We start from the raw sequence: 21,400 nt of genomic DNA, 5'->3' as shown, positions 1-21,400 counted from the left end.
TTTTAATCTTGAGAGAATTGTGCCAATATTGACTGGTATATTAATTAAAACTATTTATTTACAACAATAACATAGTCTAATATAGGTGCATGCAGGAGAATATAATTCAGATGCTAATATTTGGTACCTGTATCTATAGGTAATCTCCCTATAAAGAGATGAAGCAGGGAATTCTGCTCTCTGATCACATCCTCTTGTTTCTTCTGACACTTATAGGGTGACCATATATCTGGTTTGCCTGATATAGTCTTAGTTTCTGTATGGTCTTAATATAATTATTAATAGTATCCCTTTTCAGAATTGTCCCAGTTTAAATGGTAAATTAATGGTAATCCTACTTATATGATACTTAATGTGTGCTAGGCTTTTTCCCCAAACCCCTTACATACATTCTCATTTAATCTTCATGACAGTCCTACCTAAGAAGAGGGTCCTATTATTATCCCCATTTACAAATAGGTAAATTGGGGCACAAAGAAGTCAAATAGTTTGGCTAAGATACAAGGCCATGTTTGAATAGTAAGTGGCAAAGCCAGGATTTGAGTCCAGGCAGTTTGGTATCAGTGCTCTCTACCACTCTGCCATGTTGTACTTATTCAGGCCCTTAATATATCTTTGTAGAATACCTGCTGACCTGCCAGGAGTCTCCTGATAATTAATCTATATATTTGTAGATCAGAAGACTGGTGAAGGCCTTGGGAATTTGAGTGGTTTCCATATCTTCACAAAATATTTGTAGATTCCTTATGTACCATCATGCCAATCTGATTACAGACTTTTTTCTCTGAAGATTGAATATGTACCTTTTTTCGTTCTCTTAGTGGCAACTATTTGGCATTCCTTTCTAGATGCTCAGGGAGATGCATATTCTCAGCTTCTGCAAATCATCCAGTCCCTGCCACAGTCACTTTTCCTTACTTTTGGCCATCTTTGGTATTTTAAACTCTCTCTCTCTCTCTCTCTCTGTCTCTCTCTCACACACACACACACACACACACACACACACACACACACACACACACACACAATCTCCAGCACCTATAACAGTGCCTGCCATTTACTACCTTTGATGATCAATTCATATTTTGGAGTTGTCTGGGAACAGTCTTCACAGCATAAGGTGCTTTGAGGAAAGATACTTGAGACAGCAACTGCTTTCAAGGAGTTTACAATCTGTAAGGGAATGGTAAGGGAATGATGACTGCACATGAATAACTATGACACAAGGCAACTGAGCTGTATGGGTAAAGTAATTCAGAGTTCAGAGAAGAACAAGTCATTTCTGACAGGGTTGATCCAGGAAAGTTTTGTAAGGGTGGGTACACTTAAGACTTCTAAATAGTCCACAAAAGAACCACTTCCCTGTGCTGAGGACAGGGCTTAAGTGTGCCAAGAGTAGAGGCCTGATAGAGGAATAAGATGTGATGAACTCAGACGAAAGGAGGACTCCCATCAGTTTGACACTTGGTGCCCTTTTGAGAAATCCTCAGTCGGCAGGATTGCTCTATTCTTACGTCATTGTCATCATTGTGGCACATTTTGACCCTGTAGATGGGTTATAAGCAGCAGGAACAGATGTAACTCCTCAACAGCAAAGAATTTTATTTTTTTTATGTGGGCTATTTATTTATTTGAAATTTTTTAACTTTTTAGTTTAAAGTCATTTTATATATACAGTCTTTTTCCCTAATAAAAACACTGTCTACTTCTCTTATACAGTTAACCATTGAAAAATGTGGGGGTCAGGGCATCAACTCCCTGCATAGTTGAAAATCTGCATGTAACTTTTGACTCCTCCAAAACTTAACTACTAATAACCTACTGTTGACAGGAAGCCTTACCAATAACATAAACAATTGATTAATGTGTATTTCATATGTTCTATGTCTTATATACTGTATTCTTACAATATAGGAAGCTAGAGAAAAGAAAATGTTATTAAGAAAAGCATAAGGAAAATACATTTATAGTACAGTGCAGTACTTATCCGAAAAAATCTGTATATATGTGGACCCACACAGTTCAAACCCATGTTGTTCAAGGGTCAGGTGTAATTGCATTTATATTTACTTTTATTTTTTTTATATATTTTTATTTATTTATTTATTTATTTATTTATTTATTTATTTATTTATTTATTTTAAAGATTTTATTTATTTATTCATAGAGACACACAGAGAGAGAGAGAGAGGCAGAGATACAGGCAGAGGGAGAAGCAGGCTCCACACAGAGAGCCCGACGTGGGACTCCATCCAGGGTCTCCAGGATCACACACTGGACTGCAGGCGGCGCTAAACCACTGCGCCACCGGGGCTGCCCAAATTTATTTATTCATGAGAGACAGAGAGAGAGACAGAGAGGCAGAGACATAGGCAGAGGGAGAAACAGACTCCATGCAGGAAGCCTGATGTGAGACTCGATCTCAGGACTCCCGGGTCACATCCTAAACCAAAGGCAGATGCCCAACCGCTGAACCACCCAGGCATCCCTCTTTTTACTTTTTTTTTTTTTTTAAGATTTTATTTTTAACTAATCTCTGCATCCAGCATGGGGCTGGAGCTCACAACCCATAAGATCAGGAATCACATGCTCTACCAACTGAGCCAACTAGGCACCCCGTATTTTTTTTTTACCTGATTGTCTTAATAAGAAAAAAATGAATACACTTAATTAGAGCTTATCTCAGAGCAGTATTCATTATCTTCACTTTACAAATGAGGAAATTGAAGTTAGGTTACATGGTAAGCTATGCGACTTGGGTAAAAATGGCACAATTGGGACTTGCACTTGGGATGAAGCTTCAGAATACAGAACCACTGTATGTCATGTGGTCTTATATAACTTACTAGATTTTTTATCGGTATCTAGATAAACAGGAACAATGAAAGTTGTGATTATCTTACATCTTCATTTTTTTTAAATGATTTTTTATTTATTTATTAGAGACACAGAGAGAGAGAGAGAGAGAGAGAAACAGGCAGAGGGAGAAGCAGGCTCCATGCAGGGAGCCCCACGTGGGACTCGATCCGGGGTCTCCAAGGTCACACCCTGGGTGGAAGGCGGTGCTAAACCACTAAGCCACCTGGGCTGCCCACATCTTCACTCCTTTTTTTTTTTTTAATTTTTTTTTTTAATTTTTAAATTTATTTATGATAGTCACACACACACACACACAGAGAGGCAGAGACACAGGCAGAGGGAGAAGCAGGCTCCATGGACCGGGAGCCCGACGTGGGACTCGATTTCGGGTCCCCAGGATCGCGCCCCGGGCCAAAGGCAGGCGCCAAACTGCTGAGCCACCCAGGGATCCCTCTTCACTCCTTTTTTAATGAATGTCACTATATATTCTAGTTCAAAATTAGTTTATTTCCATTTCTGAGTCAACAGGCTAGTAACATTGCTTTGATGATTGTAGATACCATAAATTCTACTGGAAGGGAAGTCTTGTAGAGGCTGCAGGTGGCCTCCATAGTACCTCTTGCAAATTAGCAAAAAGCAGAGATGCCTCAGTGGCTCAGTGGTTGAGCCTCTGCCTTTGGCCCAGGGCATGATCCTAGAGTCCCAGGGTTCGAGTCCCACATCGGGCTCCCTGTATGGAGCCTGCTTCTCTGCCTGTGTCTCTGCCTCTCTCTCTGTGTGTCATCTCATGAATAAATAAATAAAATCTTAAGAAAAAAAATCTCTCTAGATGGTTAGGTCAGTCAGAAGAAGGCATCCGTCCTTGAGATACATTCAGCCCACACCAGGGTGCTGGCCTTGGGAAAATAAGTGTCTGGATTTTCTTTTTTTTTTTTTTTTTAAACCAAAGGTTGGTTCTTTTTTTTTTTTTTTTAAATTTTTATTTATTTGTGATAGTCACAGAGAGAGAGAGAGAATGAGGCAGAGACACAGGCAGAGGGGGAAGCAGGCTCCATGCACCGGGAGCCCGACGTGAGATTTGATCCCGGGTCTCCAGGATCGCGCCCTGGGTCAAAGGCAGGCGCCAAACCGCCGCGCCACCCAGGGATCCCTGGATTTTCATCTCTTCTGTAGCACACAAAAAACAGCATCCAGGAATCCTGTTTATATAAATTTATTTATAAATTTTTTTTCAATTTTTATTTATTTATGATAGAGAGAGAGAGAGAGAGAGACAGAGGCAGAGACATAGGCAGAGGGGGAAGCAGGCTCCATGCACCGGGAGCCCGATGTGGGATTCGTTCCTGGGTCTCCAGGATCGCGCCCTGGGCCAAAGGCAGGCGCTAAACCGCTGCGCCACCCAGGGATCCCTAAATTTATTTATCAGGCACTGAGGTTTCTTTAGTCTTGTTTACAGACAGCATCTCCTGTTGTTATTGCATATACTGTGTGTATGCCTCCCTCAGTACCTGTACTGGTTTGCTTTGCCTGGAGCCCAAACCTCCCTGCTCCTATGCTGTTCACTACTTCTCTTAATCCAGGTCAATGCTTAAATCTTCCCTTTTCAAATGTCCCCTCGCCTACTCAAACTAAAATCCCCATCACACTGTCCTTCCTGCTATATTTTCTTCATAGTACTTCTTCCCACTTGGAATATTAAAGTCATGTGTATTTTAGTTTGCTTTTATCTCTCCACTAGAAAGTACATTTTGTGAAAGTAGAGGTTTTACCTGTTTTGTCTATTGCTGTATTCCAGCACCTAGAAAAATGCCTGGCATATAGGGGGCTCTCATTAGATACTTGTTGAACAGCAAACATTGGACTGTTTATATTGTAACTGTTGGTATAAATGACCAATTTTAATATTTGCTACCTTCTACTGACTATATTTGTGTACTTTCTGGACTAGAATGTTACGAATATTGTCTAACTGTTATAATAGCTATCTGAGGAGTAAATAGTGTAATCCTCATTTTAGAGTTGAATAAATCCCAAAGCTTAGAAAAGTTAAATAACATGTCCAAAGTCAAAAAGCTAACAATTAGGGCGCAGCGGTTTGGTGCCTGCCTTTGGCCCAGGGCGCGATCCTGGAGACCCGAGATCGAATCCCACATCGGGCTCCCGGTGCATGGAGCCTGCTTCTCCCTCTGCCTATGTCTCTGCCTCTCTCTCTCTCTCTCTCTCTGTGACTATCATAAATAAATTAAAAAAAAAAAGCTAACAATTAGAATTATCTCTTGACAGGTAGATTTGGTAGCCAAAGTTCATCTAAAAACATTGTTTTAGTGATTCTTTGGGTCTTGTAGCTTTTTTCAAAAAGGGATTTCCAATTACTGGCGGAGGGAAAAAAAACCAAACTCTTAAAAATAGGGTCAGCTATGTTTTAAGGGAAAGGAGAGATAAGGCCTATTAGGATTTGAAGATTGGGATATTGGAGATCAGATAACTCTCCTGTGTAATCTTTGTGTTCATATCTAAGGGTGGTGACCTTGGGGATCCTTTGGGAGGAAGAGCATGACTTTGGAGTCCTTTTCCAATGTGTAAGTCTGGCTAAGTAGCATACCTAAGACTTTTTTTCATCTCTAAATTCTAGTAACAGTGTCTCCCTTATCAGGGTATGAAGATGAAATATGTATATAAAATGCCTGGCAGAGTTTCTGGCACTTGGAAGCTTGATTTCTCCTGTCCCCTGCTCTTGTCTTCCTTTCTTCAAGCAAGGGCCCAGAAATCCAAGGTGTTTCAATACCCTTCGGGGTGATTTTTTTTTCTTAATAATTTCTCTCCAGATAAGTAATCCCATATAGTAAGCTGTTTTCTGGTAGTATGTAGGCAATCAAGGCACCTTTTATAATTTGTAAGTCATTTAGTTTATCACTGCAATTCAAGGAAAAAATTCATAGGCCTTGTTTGTAAGTGTTAATGCACATATAGCTTTCACAAACCTTTGGGTCTGATTCCTGCTTTTTTTTTTTTTTAAGATTTTATTTACTTATTCATGAGAGAGAGAGAGAGAGAGAGAGAGAGAGGCAGAGACACAGGCAGAGGGAGAAGCAGGCTCCATGCAGGGAGTCCGACACGTGGGACTCGATCCTCAGTCTCCAGGATCACACCCTTGCCTGAAGGCGGTGCTAAACCGCTGAGCCACGGGGGCTGCCCCATGATTCCTGCTTTTGTAATTGAATGTTCGTGAAAACTGAATAGTAGTAACTGGGAAGCCCTCTATATTTTGTTTCTCACACCCTTCTCCCCATATTCCATGAAATACCAGATTTTTTAAAAGCCAGTGACATGTTTGCTAATGAATGTAGGTTTAGATGCTTACTAGAATTTCTTAAGTACCATTTTACAATTTCTATAATTGTCACTGTGTCCACAGAATAGTAGGGCCATGCACAGATTCAGGGAGTAGGGTTTCCTGAATCAAGGAGTAACTGAAGTAGGTAAAAAAACAACAGGAATTTTTTCAGTTCTTTCTCTGAAATTAAACAATATAGCATTTAATTTCTTTTTTTAGGGATGCCTGGGTGGCGTGGTTGAGCAACTGCCTTTGGCTCGGGGAGTCATCCTGGGATTCGGGATCAAGTCCCACGTTGGGCTCCGTGCATGGAGCCTGCTTCTCTCTCTGCGTCTCTCTCTCTGTGTCTCTCATGAATAAGTAGATAAAATCTTTTAAAAAAATAATAATTTCTTTTTTTGAAAAAGATTTTATTTATTTGAGAGAGAAAGAGATAGTGACCGAGAGTATGAGCAAGGGGAGCAGCAGGCAAAGGGAGAGGGAGAAGCAGGCTCTCTGCTGAGCAGGGAGCCCAATATGGGACTTGATTCCAGGACCTGAGCCAAAGGCAGACACTTAGCCAACTGAGCCACCCAGGTGTCCCAGTATTTAATTTCTAACTGAAAAATTACTTACTACAAAATGGGAAACAGATTAAAATAAGTATAACCAACTTCTAGTGAAAGATCTATGAGCATCCTTCTCAATTATATGCTGATCCTGTCTTTCTCTTAATACTGTATTATATGCCATATAATGAAGCAGTAAAAATGTTTATTATTTAAATATTAATTTTGTATTTAACTGGAAGATGTATAATTTAAAGATAAGTTGATTTAACCCCAAATAATGATATAACTAAATTGGAAGGGGCAGTGGGAGTATAAGAGAACTAATTCTTTATTTGTCATCATGGAAAATCTGTAATGCCAAAAATGGATGAATCAAGCAATTGCAAGGAAATCTTTTTATGTAGGACTGTAGGAAACACTATTGGATGAAGTAGCCCAAGAGTTGAAAGTTAATGCTGGTGGAGGAAAGATGAGCTAGTGAACTACTGCTTTTCATTTAAGTCTTATTGGGTATTACTGAATTCTTAATTATGTATATATTATTTTGATTAAAAAAAATAAGAGTGAAAATTGCAAGAGAAAAAGTAGAAACATAACCAATCTAACAAAGTGAAAAAGACAACCCAAGAAAGGGAGAAAATATTTGCAAATCATCTTTCTGGTAAAGTACCTATATCTAGAATTATACAATGAACTCTTACAACCCAATAATAAAACACCAAATAACTTATTTAATAGGCAAATGATCTGAAGAACCATTTCCTCAAAGATGATATGTTAAAGGGCCAATACGCATATGAAATGATGCTCAATGTCATTAGCCATCAGAAATATAAATCTAAACCACGAGATAGTGCTTTACATACACTAAGATGCCTAGAATAAAAAAGGCAGATAGTAAGTGTTGGTGAGGATATAGAGAAATAAAATCTCTCCTACATTGCTGCAATTGTAAACTGGTACAGTCATTTTGAAAAACAGTTTGGTAGTTCCTGAAAAGGTTAAACCTATTGTTATCATATGACCCAGCAACTCTCCTCCTAGGAAAAAATTGGATGCAAATGTTCATAGCAGCATTATTCATAATAGCTGCAAAGTAGAAATCTAAATATCCATCAACTGAAGAATGAATAAACAAACTGTGGTATATACCTACACAATGGAATATTATTTAGTCATTAAAAAGAATGAAGTACTGATACTTGCTACAACATAAATGACCTTTGGAAACATTCTTTTAAGTGAAGGAAAACCAATGACAAAATCCACATAGCATATGATTCCATTTATGTGAATATCCAGATGTTAAGTCCATAGAAACGGAAAGTAGAATAGTAGTTGCTTAAAGCTGGGGAGAGGTGTTTTAGGGGAAATGAGGCATGACTACTAATGAATATAAGGTTTCTTTATGCGTGATAAAATATTCTAAAGTTGAATGTGGTGATGATTGTATACCTATGAGTACATTGAAAACCATTGATGTGTGTACCTAAATGGATGAATTGTATGAAATATGAATCATATTTCAATAAATAAATATTACAAGATAGATACAGATAAATGGACATATCCCCAAGCAGTTACTGCTAAAAGAAACAGTAACTTTTATTTCTCTTTTAGTGAAAAATTTGTCATTTTCTTCTTTCTGCTTCCAACTTGTTACAGACAAAATCTGTAACTTAGGAAAACAAAATTGACATGGTACAGATCCTAAGTATCTTTTAATGGATTATAGGGTTGTTTTTTTTGTTGTTGTTATTAATTCTGCTTAACACAGATCAAGTGTGACCTAACATTTGCATGACTAAACAGCTTTCTCTCAGAGTGTGCTGAGATGGTGGTTTTGGGTGGCCCCAGATGATTTTCATGTTGTTTTTAGTGTCCCATATACACAGACTTTTGGCGGCCGCCACTGTCATCTTTGTTTGTGAATAAGAAGAAAAAGTGTGTGTGGTCTGCACTTCTTCATATACCAAATAGGAGTAATATCTTGTTGGTGGATGATTGAGATTCTTCCCTGAACTTCTTGTTCCCTCTTGAGTTTTTATGTTATGAATAAATGGCTATTTAAATTGAACTACATTGTATTTTACTGCTGCCTCTGTGGGTTCCCTACTGGAGACCGTTTTTATGAATTGCTGGCCTTAGGCTGCTTCAGATGATGTTTCACACATTATTCTCAAGGGTACGTATTTTTGATGCTTTCTTTTATTTTGTGTATTTTGGTGTCTCCTGCCCCATTAGCTTCATAAGTAGTCCTTACATGTATCTTGTTGATAGTCTGTTTTCAGATGACTAACTGCCTGCCTGCCTTTCCTTTCTTTCACTGCACTGCTTTCTGTTAGGCTGTGCTGGGATTCAGTTGAATATGTACTTGATTTGCATATTTGTGTGTGTTAGATAAACAGTTCTCCTTTTCTACATTTGGTAGGCAAAATATCTGCATAGTCTCGTGCACAGTTTCTCACAAATGGTATTCTGGCTCTGTGTACATCGCTGCCGCTCCATGCCCTAGCTCCTTTGGCTTCCTTTTCTTAAACTCTCTTTGCCTTCATTTCACTGGGTTGCTCTCTCCATGGGGCAACAAGTTTGGTACCTACTCATTTCTCTTATAGTTGTTCTTATAGCATGTAACTTAACTCAGGATTAAGTCTGAAAAATTGTTTTCAGAAAATAATTTGTGTATCATTCATGATAGTTTTATGCTATTTTGGTACATGAAAATGCTTTCCACTCTGTTAAGGACCAGCTTTTGAGCACCGCCATTTGTTCATATTATAGGAATACCATCTGTACCAAGCAGTAGCTTCTTGATCCTTTTACAACGAATATGTTAAAACCATCATCATCACCCCCTACATACGCACACACATTCAAATTTTTTTCATACTTGTTTTTTTTTTTTAAGATTTTATTTATTTGCTTATTCATGAGAGACACAGAGACAGAGAGATAGACAGAGGGAAAAGCAGGTTCCTCTTGGGGAGCCTGATGTGGAACTCGATCCTTGGATCCTGGGATCACGTTCTGAGCTGAGGACAGATGCTTAATTGCTGAGCCACCCAGGCATCCCCGTACTTGGCTATTTTTCAATTTATGCTTTGTTTTGAATGCATTTATGACAATTTTACAACTAATAATTTTTGAATACATTATGGTTTACAGGGAAATTATGTATTTATTTTATTTTTTAAAGATTTTATTTATTAGGGACAGCTTGGTGGCTCAGCAGTTGAAATCTGCCTTAGGCTCAGGGATCAAGTCCCTCATCAGGCTCCTCCCAGGGAGCCAGCTTCTCCTTCTGCCTATGTCTCTGCCTCTCTCTTTGTCTCTCATGAATAAATCTTTAAAAAAAAAAAGATTTTAGGGATCCCTGGGTGGCGCAGCGGTTTAGCGCCTGCCTTTGGCCCAGGGCGTGATCCTGGAGACCCGGGATCGAATCCCACTCAGGCTCCCGGTGCATGGAGCCTGCTTCTCCCTCTGCCTATGTCTCTGCCTCTCTCTCTCTCTCTCTCTGTGACTATCATAAATAAAAATAAAAAATAAAAAGATTTAAATATTAAAAAAAAAAAGATTTTATTTATTTATTTATTTGAGAGTGAGCACAAGTCGGGGAAGGGCAGAGAGAGAAGCACGCTGCCTGCTGAGCAGGGAGCTGGCTATGAGGCTCATCCCAGGATCCCAGGATAATGACCCTAGCGGAAGGCAGATGCTTAACCAACTGAGCCACCCAGGTGCTCCCAGGGCAATTTTATACCTATTAGTTCATCTTATTGTCCCAGTAGCCTTATGAGGTAGCTATTAATATCCCATGTTTGTAGCTGAGAAAACATGTGTAATACAATCTTTTTTTAAAAAAAGATTATTTATTTGAGAGAGAGTGTGCAGGGGTGGGCAGGGTGGGGAAGAAGCAGAGGGGGAGGGACAAGCAGACTCCACACTGAGCTCAGGACCCTAAGATCATCAAGAGCCAGACGTAACCTACTGAGCCACCCAGTTGCCCCTGTGTGATACACTCTTATGTTGATGCTTAATTAGACAGCCATTCCATCTCTTTATATGTCTTTTTAAAAATCTGAGTACATAAGAAAATGATCTCTTTCCTACCATGTGGTTTCTATAAATATATTCACTGTTTAGTCAGAATAATTTTTTTACTATATTTTGGTTTCACTTCCAAAGTATTTCCATTCTTTTTTCCACCTGGTTCCCTTTTAGGTCTTTCTCTCTTTTTTATTTTTTTATTTTATTTTTCTTTTTTCTTTTTTTCTTTTTCTTTTTTTTTTTCTCTCTTTTAAAAAAAATTTATTTATTTGAAGGAGAGAGAGCAGGTGAAAGAGTGAGAGAGCAGGTGGGGTGTGGGGTGGGAGGGAGGGTGGAGTAGAAGCAGTCTCCCGGCTGAGCAGAGAGCCTAGTCCCAGGACCCTGAGATCATGACCTGAGTAGAAGGCAGACACTTAACCGATTGAGCCACCCAGGTGTTCCCCTTTTAGGTCTTAATTACAGAGTAATTCTCTATTTTTTTTTTTTTTTTGAAGCATCACTAAACTGCAGAGTAATAATCATGGTGATATTACACATTATATAGTGTTTTCAGACTTCTTTCACACCTAAATAACCCTGCTCTATCTTTACAGTGGTTATTTAAGATACAACAAGTGCAAATTGCTTGTTTTTGTGAATTAAAAACTTGCAACTCAAAATGTTAGCTAAAGTTTTTGTTTGTTTACAATCACATAGCTAAGAAGTGTTAGGAACAGGAATACTCAGGCTTCTGGCCTAGTGTAGGGCTCTTCCCACTCCTGTTAAAATCCTACATTGTGCCCCCGGTATCATGTAATGCATGCTTTAATGAGGTGTCCTTTCGTACTTTCATATTGCCAGCCACTTAGAATTCAACCCTGAGTAGCAGTTTCTTATGTTGCTTTGTTGAAAGACTTCCTATAAAAAGAAATTGTCATCAAGTCAGGTCAGTAATTTGCCAGATGCTCTATTTAGCAGAACAAGTCTTTGAGCAGTTGTCCCTACTTGTTGCTCTTTTTCTGTGTGTCTATTTTATAATCTGTGTCAGGACTCTGTCATATATGGATTGGTTTCCAAGGGCTGCTGTAACAAATTACTACTAAGTAGGTGGCTTCAAACAACAGAAATTTATGCTCTCACACTTCAGGAGGGCAGAAGTCCAAAATTAAGGTGTTGGCAGAATTGGTCCTTTTTAGAAACTCAGAGGGAGAATCTGTTCCATGTCTCTTCCCTAGCTTCTGGTGGTCCCCAGCAGTCCTCCATGTTCCTTGGCTTGCAGCTGCATAATTTCAGTCTCTGTCTCCTTCTTCCTACTGCTGTCTTCCCTCTGTGTCTGTGTCTGCACATGGCATTCCCTTCACTGTGTCTCCTCAGCTTCTAAGGACACCAGTCAAATTGGATCAGTAATCTATTCCAGTATGATTGCATGTTAATTTACATCTTAATTACATCTGCAAACACATTACAGTTGACCCTTGAACAATACAGGTTTGAACTGTGCTGGTCCACTTAAATGGGGATTTTTTTCAGTACATATATAAACTGACAGTATCAATGAGTACAGTACTGTAAATGTGTTTTCTTTTCCTTATGATTTTCTTAATAACATTTTCTTTTCTCCAGCTTACTTTATTGTAAAAATACAGTATATGATATGTATACCAAATATATGTTAATCTACTGTTGATGTTATTGGTAAGGCTTCTGGTCAACAGTATACTTTTAGTTAAGGTTGGGGAGGTGTCAAAAATTACACGTGGAGGGGAACCTGGGTGGCTCAGTGGTTGAGCATATGCCTTCGGCTCAGGTCATGATCCTGGGGTTCTGGGATCGAGTTCCGCATCAGGATCACCACAGGGCGCCTGCTTTTTCCTCTGCTATGTCTTTGCCTCTGTCTCTCATGAATAAATAAATTAAATCTTTAAAAAATTATATGTGGATTTTCAGCTACACAGGGGGTTGACTTGTCTTTTCACTTTTATAACAGTGTCTTTTTAATGACTACAATTCTTGGTTTTCAGAATGATCTAATTTTTGCTTATTGAACAATCCTTTTGGTCAGCTATTTAGTTTTTTTTTTTTTTTTTTTTAACTCCAGGGACATGAAGATAACCTTCCATATTATTATTTAAGAACTGTTTGATTTTACCTTTTACATTTAGATCTATAATCTACTTGAAATTGAGTTTTGTGTAATGTAGATTGGAATCAAAATTCATATTTTTGAGATGCCTGGATGGCTTAGCAGTTGGGCATCTGCCTTTGGCTCAGGGCAGGATCCCAGGGTCCCAGGATCAAATCTCACATCAGGCTTCCTGCATGGAGCCTGCTTCTCTCTCAAACCTATGTCTCTGCCTTTCTGTCTCTATGCCCCTCATGAATGAATACATAAAACCTTTTTTAAAAAAATCATATATATATATTTAATTTAGATATCTAGTTGATCCAGTGCTGGTTCTTTTTCTTTACTTCTTGACAAAACTTTTTTCTCATTGTTTTACAAAGTGCCACCTTTTTGTGTCATAAATTAAGTGCCAATGAACATTGCAGGTCATCTCTCAGTTCTGTTCTGTTGTATTCTGTTTTTCTCTCCTTTTGCCAATACCATACCAGTCCTGGAGCTTTTCCAGAGTCTTGACATCTAGTGGAATAATTTCTTCCATATTCTTCTTCAATATTATTTTAGCTGCTCTTGGGTCTTTGTATTTTCATATAGATTATAGAATCAATTAGTCCATTTCCATTAAAAAATCTATTTTTTTAAAAGATTTTTATTTATTCACAAGAGACACACAGAGAGAGGCAGAGACATAGGCAGAGGGAGAACAGGCTCCCTACGAGGAAGCCGATGGGGAACTTGATCCGGGACGCGGGAATCATGCCCTGAGCCAAAGGCAGACACTTGACTGCAGAGCCACCCAGGTGTCCTGACAAACTTTTTTTTAAACAAATAATTGTTATATGTCTGATTTCTAATAGAGTCACTGAAGAAGCTTCTACTGTCATGATCCTATATAAGTGCCAGGGAGAGATTAGATTTTCTTTCTTTTTTTTTTTTTTGAGGTTAGATTTTGAAGGAAGGTTTTACTGGAAAAGGTGTCATTTGAATGTCTATGAATATAAATTTGCGAGGTGAGCAAAATAGGCAAAGAGAAGAACATGTAAGTTTGTGATGTTATGTGAGTGTTGTGCCCGAGATTGCGAATCCGAGAAACCACCAAGGACCCGACACCGATGCAAACACACGAGGATTTATTTACAAGCTCCAGCTTGGGTCCTTGGGTCCAAGTATACCCAACACAGCAGAGCAGGGACTTGGACCCCAAGGTGGATTTCAGCTTAGTTTTAAGGCCTGGTCTAGGGGACCTCCAGAAGGGGTGGAGGAATTTCTCAAGTTCTGTTTACATTCTGATATGGGGCTTTCTGTTGTGCCCAAGATTGCGAATCCGAGAAACCACCGAGGAGCCGACATCGATGCAAACACACGAGGGTTTATTTACAAGCTCGAGCTTGGGTCCAAGTATACCTGACACAGCGGAGCAGGGACTTGGACCCCGAGGTGGGTTTCAGCTTAGTTTTTATAGGCTGGTCTAGGGGATCTTCAGAAGGGGTGGAGGAATTTCTCAAGTTCTGTTTACATTTTGATATGGGGCTTTCAAGGGTGTAGAGCTCTGTTCTTATTCTAATAGGGGCTTTCTAGGACGTTAACCTGTAAGCTGTTTTCTTCCTGTAACTGAAGTAAGGTAAAGTTCAGCTCTTATTCACAGGGCCCTGGGATGGCTGTACTTGTGCTAAGGCTGAACTTAAAGTGGAATGGCCTTAATTTTCTCGGACTCCACATTTCCCCCTCTCAGAGGAACCTAAGGAAGGACCCAATCATGGGTCCAGGTTGCTCTCAGAGTGAGCCAGTGGGAATGATTAAACCAGGATTCTAACCAACCTTGTTGCTATTCTCACTCCCATTTACATTCCAGGGAGGAAGCGACATCTTACATTTAAGGCAGTACATAACCATCCCCACCCCACCCTTTGTTGTAAAAAGACTAAATCTAATCACCTTCTATTTTGAAAGACAACCTCAGACTAGGGAGTCTTGGAGGTGGGAAATAAGTGAGAACGGCGCAGTCTTAGCTTTAGGGGATTGTCCTTGTCCGGTTGGCTTTTCCATTCTGGAACAAAGTCCTTGAGAACGGCGTGTGGGTCAGCTGGCCGGACGTGGGTGTAGTGGACCCAGGGAGTAATCCCGTCGACCTTGAGAGCGGTGGGAGTGGTCAGGATCACGATGTAAGGTCCCTTCAATCCGCGAGGTTGAAGTGTCTGGTGTTGGTATCTCCGCACGTACACCCAGTCACCTGGCCGATATCGATGGTGGTCCGGGGGTGGCCCAGTCTCATAGAGGGCCCTCAGCTTAGGCCACACCTGCTCATGGGTTCATTGTAACATTTGGAGGGAGAAAAGAAGTTGGTGATCATCAAATTCAGCAAGCACCTCAGATTTTAAATTGGGGATAACAGGTGGAGGAAGACCGAACATGATCTCGTAGGGAGTCAGTCCCATATAGGGTGAAGGGGAGGAGAGTCACCCAGTCCCCGCCAGTCTCCAGGGCTAATTTAGTTAAGGTCTCCTTTAATGTTCTGTTCATCCTCTCTACCTGTCCTGAGCTCTGGGGCCTATATGCACAATGTAATTTCCAATCTGCCCCAAGTACTAGTGCCACTCCCTGTGTTACCTTAGAAACGAATCCTGGGCCGTTGTCTGATCCAATCCTAACAGGAAAACCATACCTCGGTAAGATGCCTTCCAGCAGTTTCTTGGTCACGGTCTGTGCCGTTTCATGTTTGATGGGAAATGCCTCTGTCCATCCTGAAAAAGTATCTACAAACACTAAGAAAAACCTATATCCGTATTTTCCAGGTTTTACCTCAGGAAGTCCACTTCCCAGTAGGCTCCTGGGCGGTTCCCTCGGAGCCGGGTGCCTGGGTTAGATCCATGGGTGGTGGCATTAGTTAACTGGCATGTGTGGCAGCTCGCCACAATCTGCTCGATCTTTGCTCGAGAGTCTTTAATAGTGATCTTTGCATGTCGTATGAGGTCTTCCGTCTTCCTTGTCCCCATGTGAGTACTCCGATGTATTTTGGATAGGACTCGCCGTCCCAGTTCCTCTGGCAAGATGATGCTGGAGTCTGCAGCTCTCTACCAGCCACGCAAGCACTGGGTCATAGGCAAGCGTTTGATCCAGTGTAAATCAGCATCAGTATAGTTGGGGGTGTCAGGCAGGGTCGGTGCCCCCGGATCAGGTCGTCTGGTTGCTAAGACCTGGGTCACCACAAGGGCTGCCTCCTTTGCTTTTAAATCGGCTAGCCGGTTTCCCCTGGCTACTGGTGTGTCTGCCTTTTGGTGCCCCGGACAGTGGATGATGGCTAGGGCCTTGGGCAGCCAGAGGGCCCTCAGGAGTTCAAGAATCTCCGTTTTGTTTTAAACAGTCTTTCCCTCTGCTGTCAGGACCCCTCTCTCCCTGTAAAGGGCTCCGTGGATGTGAGTGGTGGCGAAGGCGTACCCGCTGTCGGTGTAGATGTTTATTCGTTTACCTTCCCCCATGGTCAGCGCCTTGGCTAGTGGGATCAGCTCTGCCCGTTGGGCCGACGGTCCAGCTGTCAGTGGCTCCGCCCAGACGGTCTCTGTCTCCGTGGTTACGGCTGCTCCCGCATATCTGACTCCTTCGCGGACAAAACTGCTGCCGTCCGTGTACCAGGTAGCATCCGCATTCGGCAGTGGCTGGTCCTGGAGATCAGCTCTGATTCCGTGCACCTGTGCCAAAATTTCTTGACAGTCATGCAGAGGGGGGTCCCAGTCTGGGTTAGGGAGTAGCGTTGCCGGATTCAGGGTTGTCGGTGGCTTAAATAAAACTCTGGTGGGGTTTAGCAGCAGGCTCTGATAATGGGTCAGACGGGCATTGCTGATCCAGCGGTCTGGGGGCTGTTTGAGTACCCCTTCAATAGCATGGGGGGTGGTAACATGCGGTTCTTGCCCCATGGCCAGTTTGTCTGCATCCTTGACCATAGTGGCCACCGCAACAATAATTTTTAAGCATGGGGGCCATCCAGCAGCCACCGGGTCCAACTTTTTGGAGAGATAAGCTATGAGTCTCTTCCAGGGACCTAAGTACTGGACAAGGACCCCTTTTGCCACCCCGTCTTTCTTGTCCACATACAGGTATAAGGGCTTGGCTAGATCGGGCAACCCAAGAGCCGGGGCAGACAGTAAGGCCTGTTTAAGGTCATTAAAGGCTCTGTTCATGGCCTCTGTCCATTCAAAATTTTGCTGGTGCCTGGTGGCCTCATGGAAGGGTCTGGCCATCTCAGCAAAACCCGGAATCCATAAGCGACGGAACCCTGCTGACCCCAGGAATTCACATACCTGGCGGACGGTTTGCAGCTGTGGGATTCTTAAGACAGTTTCTTTCCGTGCATCCGTCAACCATCTTTGTCCATCCTTTAATTTGTACCCAAGGTAGCTCACCTCTGCTCTGCAGATCTGGGCTTTTTTAGCTGAGGCCCGGTATCCTAGGGCTGCTATGGTTTGCAGCAAGTCCCTGGTGCCTCGCAGGCATGTGGCCTGGTCCTCCGCCGCCAACAGGATATCATCTACATATTGTAATAAAGTCAAATGAGGGTGCTCGGAACGGAACTCACCCAAGTCTTCGTGTAAGGCCTCATCGAAGATGGTCAGTGAATTTTTGAATCCTTGTGGTAGTCGAGTCCAGGTGAGCTGGCCATTGATGCCTTTCTCAGGGTCCATCCATTCAAAGGCGAAGAGGTCTTGGCTCCTGGGTGCTAAAGGCAGGCTGAAAAAGGCATCTTTTAAATCTAATACGTATACCCAGTTTTGTCTGGAGGCAGGGTGGAGAGGAGGGTGTATGGGTTTGGGACCGTAGGGTGCATATCCTCTACTCGCCAGTTGACTTCCCTCAAGTCCTGGACTGGCCTGTAATCATTAGAGTGCAGTTTCTGAACCAGCAGCAAGGGAGTGTTCCATGCCGATTGGCAGGGCCTTAGTATGCCCGAGTCCAGTAGTCGCCGTATGTGGGGTGGGATCCCCTCTCGTGCTACTAGAGGCATGGGGTATTGGCGGACCCTGACAGGGTCTGCCCCCGGCTTTAGTTCTATGTATATGGCCGGTCGATGCTGGGCCAGCCCGACTCCCCCAGTTTCTGCCCACGCTTGGGGAAATTCCCGCAGCCAACGGTCAATGTCAGTCATTGGGGCTGAGGGCATTTGGTGGAGACGATATTCGTCTTCTAAACTCAGGACAAGTACCTGAATCGGGTGCCCCTTCTTGTTTAGGGCTTTTGCCCCTTCGGGGTGGAAGCAAATTTGTGCCCCCATCTTGGTGAGCAAATCCTGACCTAACAACGGGTAGGAACACTCAGGGATGACCATGAAGGAGTGGGATACCTGGCCCTTGCCGAGATCCACAGTTCTTCGGGTAGTTCATGAGTATTGTTTGGTGCCCGTGGCCCCTTGCACCCATGAAGTTTTGTTTGCCAATTTCCCTTGGGGTTGTAATAAAACCGAATGTTGTGCCCCAGTGTCCACTAGGAATTCAACAGGTTGCCCCTCCACTTTAAGAGTTACCCTGGGCTCGGGGAGGAGTGCTGAACCCTGATTCCCCTAATTGTCCAGGTCCTCCATTTCCAAGATCTTGGCAGGGGCCTTAGATCTTTTGTTAGGGCAGCTTTTTACCCAATGGCCCTCCTCTTTGCGATAGGCGCATTGGTTTTTGTTCATCTTAGGGCACTCCCAAGGGGGACCAGGGCCATCCTCCTTACCGGTCCCTGAAGCCAGCTTCTTGAGGTGCCTCCGTCTTTCCTGTGGGTCGTCCATGGTTGTGGCCAGCAGGATCTTGGCCAGGTTTCGGGTCTGCCGGTCACTTTGTTTGGTTTGTTGTTCTTCCGGACTTTCTCTATTATTATAGACTCGTTCTGCTACTATCACTAAGTCCTGCAAGCTCTTCTCTCCCAGTCTTTCTACTCTTTGCAATTTCTTTTTAATGTCTGGAGCGGCCTGGTTAACAAAAGCCATGATAATTGTGGCCTTTGTTTCTGGGGCTTCTGGGTTCATAGGGGTGCACTGCCTAAAAGCCTCTATGACTCTCTCTAAGAAGGCTGCTGGACTCTCACCCTTACCCGGCCTCACATCATAGACCTTGGCCAGATTGGTGGGCTTGCGCGCGGCAGCCTGGAGCCCTGCCATTAGAGTCTGGCGGTGGACCCGGAGTCTCTCCTTACCTTCAGGCGAGTTGTAGTCCCAGGTGGGGCGGGATAAAGGGAAGGCGGCATTTATGAGGTCTGGGTTTTGAGTCGGCTGTCTGTCCTCTCCCAGGACAGACTTCCGGGCTTCCACCTGAATTCGTTCTCTCTCCTCGGTGGTGAGGAGAACCTGCAAGAGCTGTCGGCATCATCCCAAGTAGGCTGCTGGGTAAGGAGAACAGTATCTAAAAGCCCGATTAGATCTCTCGGATTATGAGAGAACTTTGCATTTTGGGTTTTCCAATTCTATAAATCACTGGTGGAGAATGGCCAATATAACATTAGCTGTTCGCCAGTCTCATCGGGGGCCCCATGGCACGGAGGGGAAGGGCGGTGGAGTCGGCTGGCCCCGCATTCAGAGGTGGGGCCGTCCGCTGGGTCCGACCGCGTGTCCCCGCTGCCGGCCCGCGACAGGGTCTCCCTCGTCAGGGAGGGGTAGCGCCCCTTCTGCAGCCCCCGGTGTCTCCAATGGAGGGGTGGAAGGGGGAGGGGGTGCCTGGTAGGGCGGCGGGAGAATCAGGTCCTCCGGAGAGGAATCCTGGAAGACCGGATAAAGGGGCGCTTGGCGTAGAGTCGGTCTCCTTCTCGGCTTTCCGCAGGGCTAGAATCTCGGTGGGTCCTGCTTTGGGGGGTAAAAATGGTTTTAGCCAAAGAGGGGGATTCTCGATCATGTCCTGCCAGATCAGGATATAGGGCACCTGGTCAGAGTGGCCGTCCGGTTTGTCCCTGAAGATCACGGCCTTAACCTGTAAGATAATAGGTAGGTGAAAAGTTCCTTCTCGGGGCCATCACACGTCAAAGGTTGGCCATTCTGACATGCAATAAATTCGGAATCTCTCTCCGTATGTCTATGCTCAGAATACGAGCTCTTTCCCTAGCATCTGAGAAGTGGGAGAGCATAAGAGACAGGGGAGTGGTTTCTGTCTCCCTCATTATGTCCCCAATCCACACCAAGACACACAGTAAAGACAATTAACAAGGACACAACAACCCAGACAAATGCAAAAAAAGTTAACAAGGACATAGTAACACAGACCAACGTTCCAGTGCGGCCGCAGAGACAAAACAGAAAGCAACCCGAAGGGCTGGCAGCCTGTCCTCCTTACAGGTGAGGGCCCCGTCCTCCCGGTGGGGGCAAGGGACGTCTCCTCAAGACCCTCGGTCCACGGCCCGCCAGCGCGTCCGCTTAAGCCAATGCCGACCTAATACAGATCGGAATTCCTTCAGGTTAGAGCTCTCAGAAACATGCGCGCAAAAGGTGGAAAAAGTGGAGTGCACTCACCACGCATGAAACCCGCCGGATAGGGTCCTGGGGGTCTCTCGGATCCCGGACAAGCCCCCAGATGTTGTGCCCAAGATTGCGAATCCGAGAAACCACCACGGAGCCGACACCGATGCAATCACACGAGGGTTTATTACAAGCTCGAGCTTGGGTCCAAGTGTACCCGACACAACGGAGCAGGGACTTGGACCCCGAGACTAAGAGGCGTAGCAGCTTTATAGGGGCCAGTGGCCCATGGGATACGCAGAAAGTTGCACAGTCATGTCGGTCCACACGCAGGTGGCCGATTGAATGATTGAATTACACCTTACCCTATAGTATCCACTTGAGCTGCCCTATTACTTTGGTCAGAATTGGCGCACAGTTTTGGCGGGCACAAAGCAGGGTCACATTGTTATGAGCCGGATTTCCGGTTAGGGTGTGCCCTGGTCTTTGATTAGGGCGGGGCAGTGCCCTAAGTAATAAGCAGGTCAGCACATGGTGGGTGCAGCCCAAAATAGAGTCAGTCCTGCTCTGCTTGTCCAGGGGTAGGGGATTTTTGTTAAATTTCCTGGGTTCCACATATATTTTTTTTTTTCAGTGTGCATCGTCTCTTTCTTCTTTTATTTTTTTTTCATATATTTTTTTTTATTGTTGTTCAATTTACCAACATACAGAATAACCCCCAGTGTCCGTCACCCAATCACTCCCACCCCCCGCCCTCCTCCCCTTCTACCACCCCTAGTTCGTTTCCCAGAGTTAGCAGTCTTTACGTTCTGTCTCCCTTTCTGATATTTCCCACACATTTCTTCTCCCTTCCCTTATATTCCCTTTCACTATTATTTATATTCCCCACATGAATGAAAACATATAATGTTTGTCCTTCTCCGACTGACTCACTTCACTCAGCATAATACCCTCCAGTTCCATCCACGTTGAAGCAAATGGTGGGTATTTGTCGTTTCTAATGGCTGAGGAATATTCCATTGTATACATAGACCACATCTTCTTTATCCATTTATCTTTCGATGGACACCGAGGCTCCTTCCACAGCTTGGCTATTG

General features: G+C 43.3%; 1 protein-coding gene and 1 long non-coding RNA gene across 8 annotated transcripts in view; one reads left to right on the top strand and one right to left on the bottom strand.

Annotated features, from left to right (window-relative positions):
• The window catches only part of SCAI (suppressor of cancer cell invasion), a 164,539-nt gene that overhangs the window by 61,197 nt on the left and 81,942 nt on the right, over nt 1–21,400 (top strand). The gene's annotated exons all lie outside the window — the stretch shown is intronic.
• On the bottom strand, nt 14,005–16,825 carry LOC140607407 (uncharacterized). The gene is made up of 2 exons (XR_012009445.1): nt 15,552–16,825; nt 14,005–15,186 (listed from the first exon to the last, which is right to left on the bottom strand). It is a non-coding gene; the product is annotated as an uncharacterized lncRNA (long non-coding RNA).

This window comes from Canis lupus, chromosome 16 (assembly GCF_048164855.1).
Source record: "Canis lupus baileyi chromosome 16, mCanLup2.hap1, whole genome shotgun sequence".
NCBI classification, from domain to species: Eukaryota; Metazoa; Chordata; class Mammalia; order Carnivora; family Canidae; genus Canis; species Canis lupus.
This window is presented reverse-complemented; position numbering and strand designations above follow the sequence as displayed.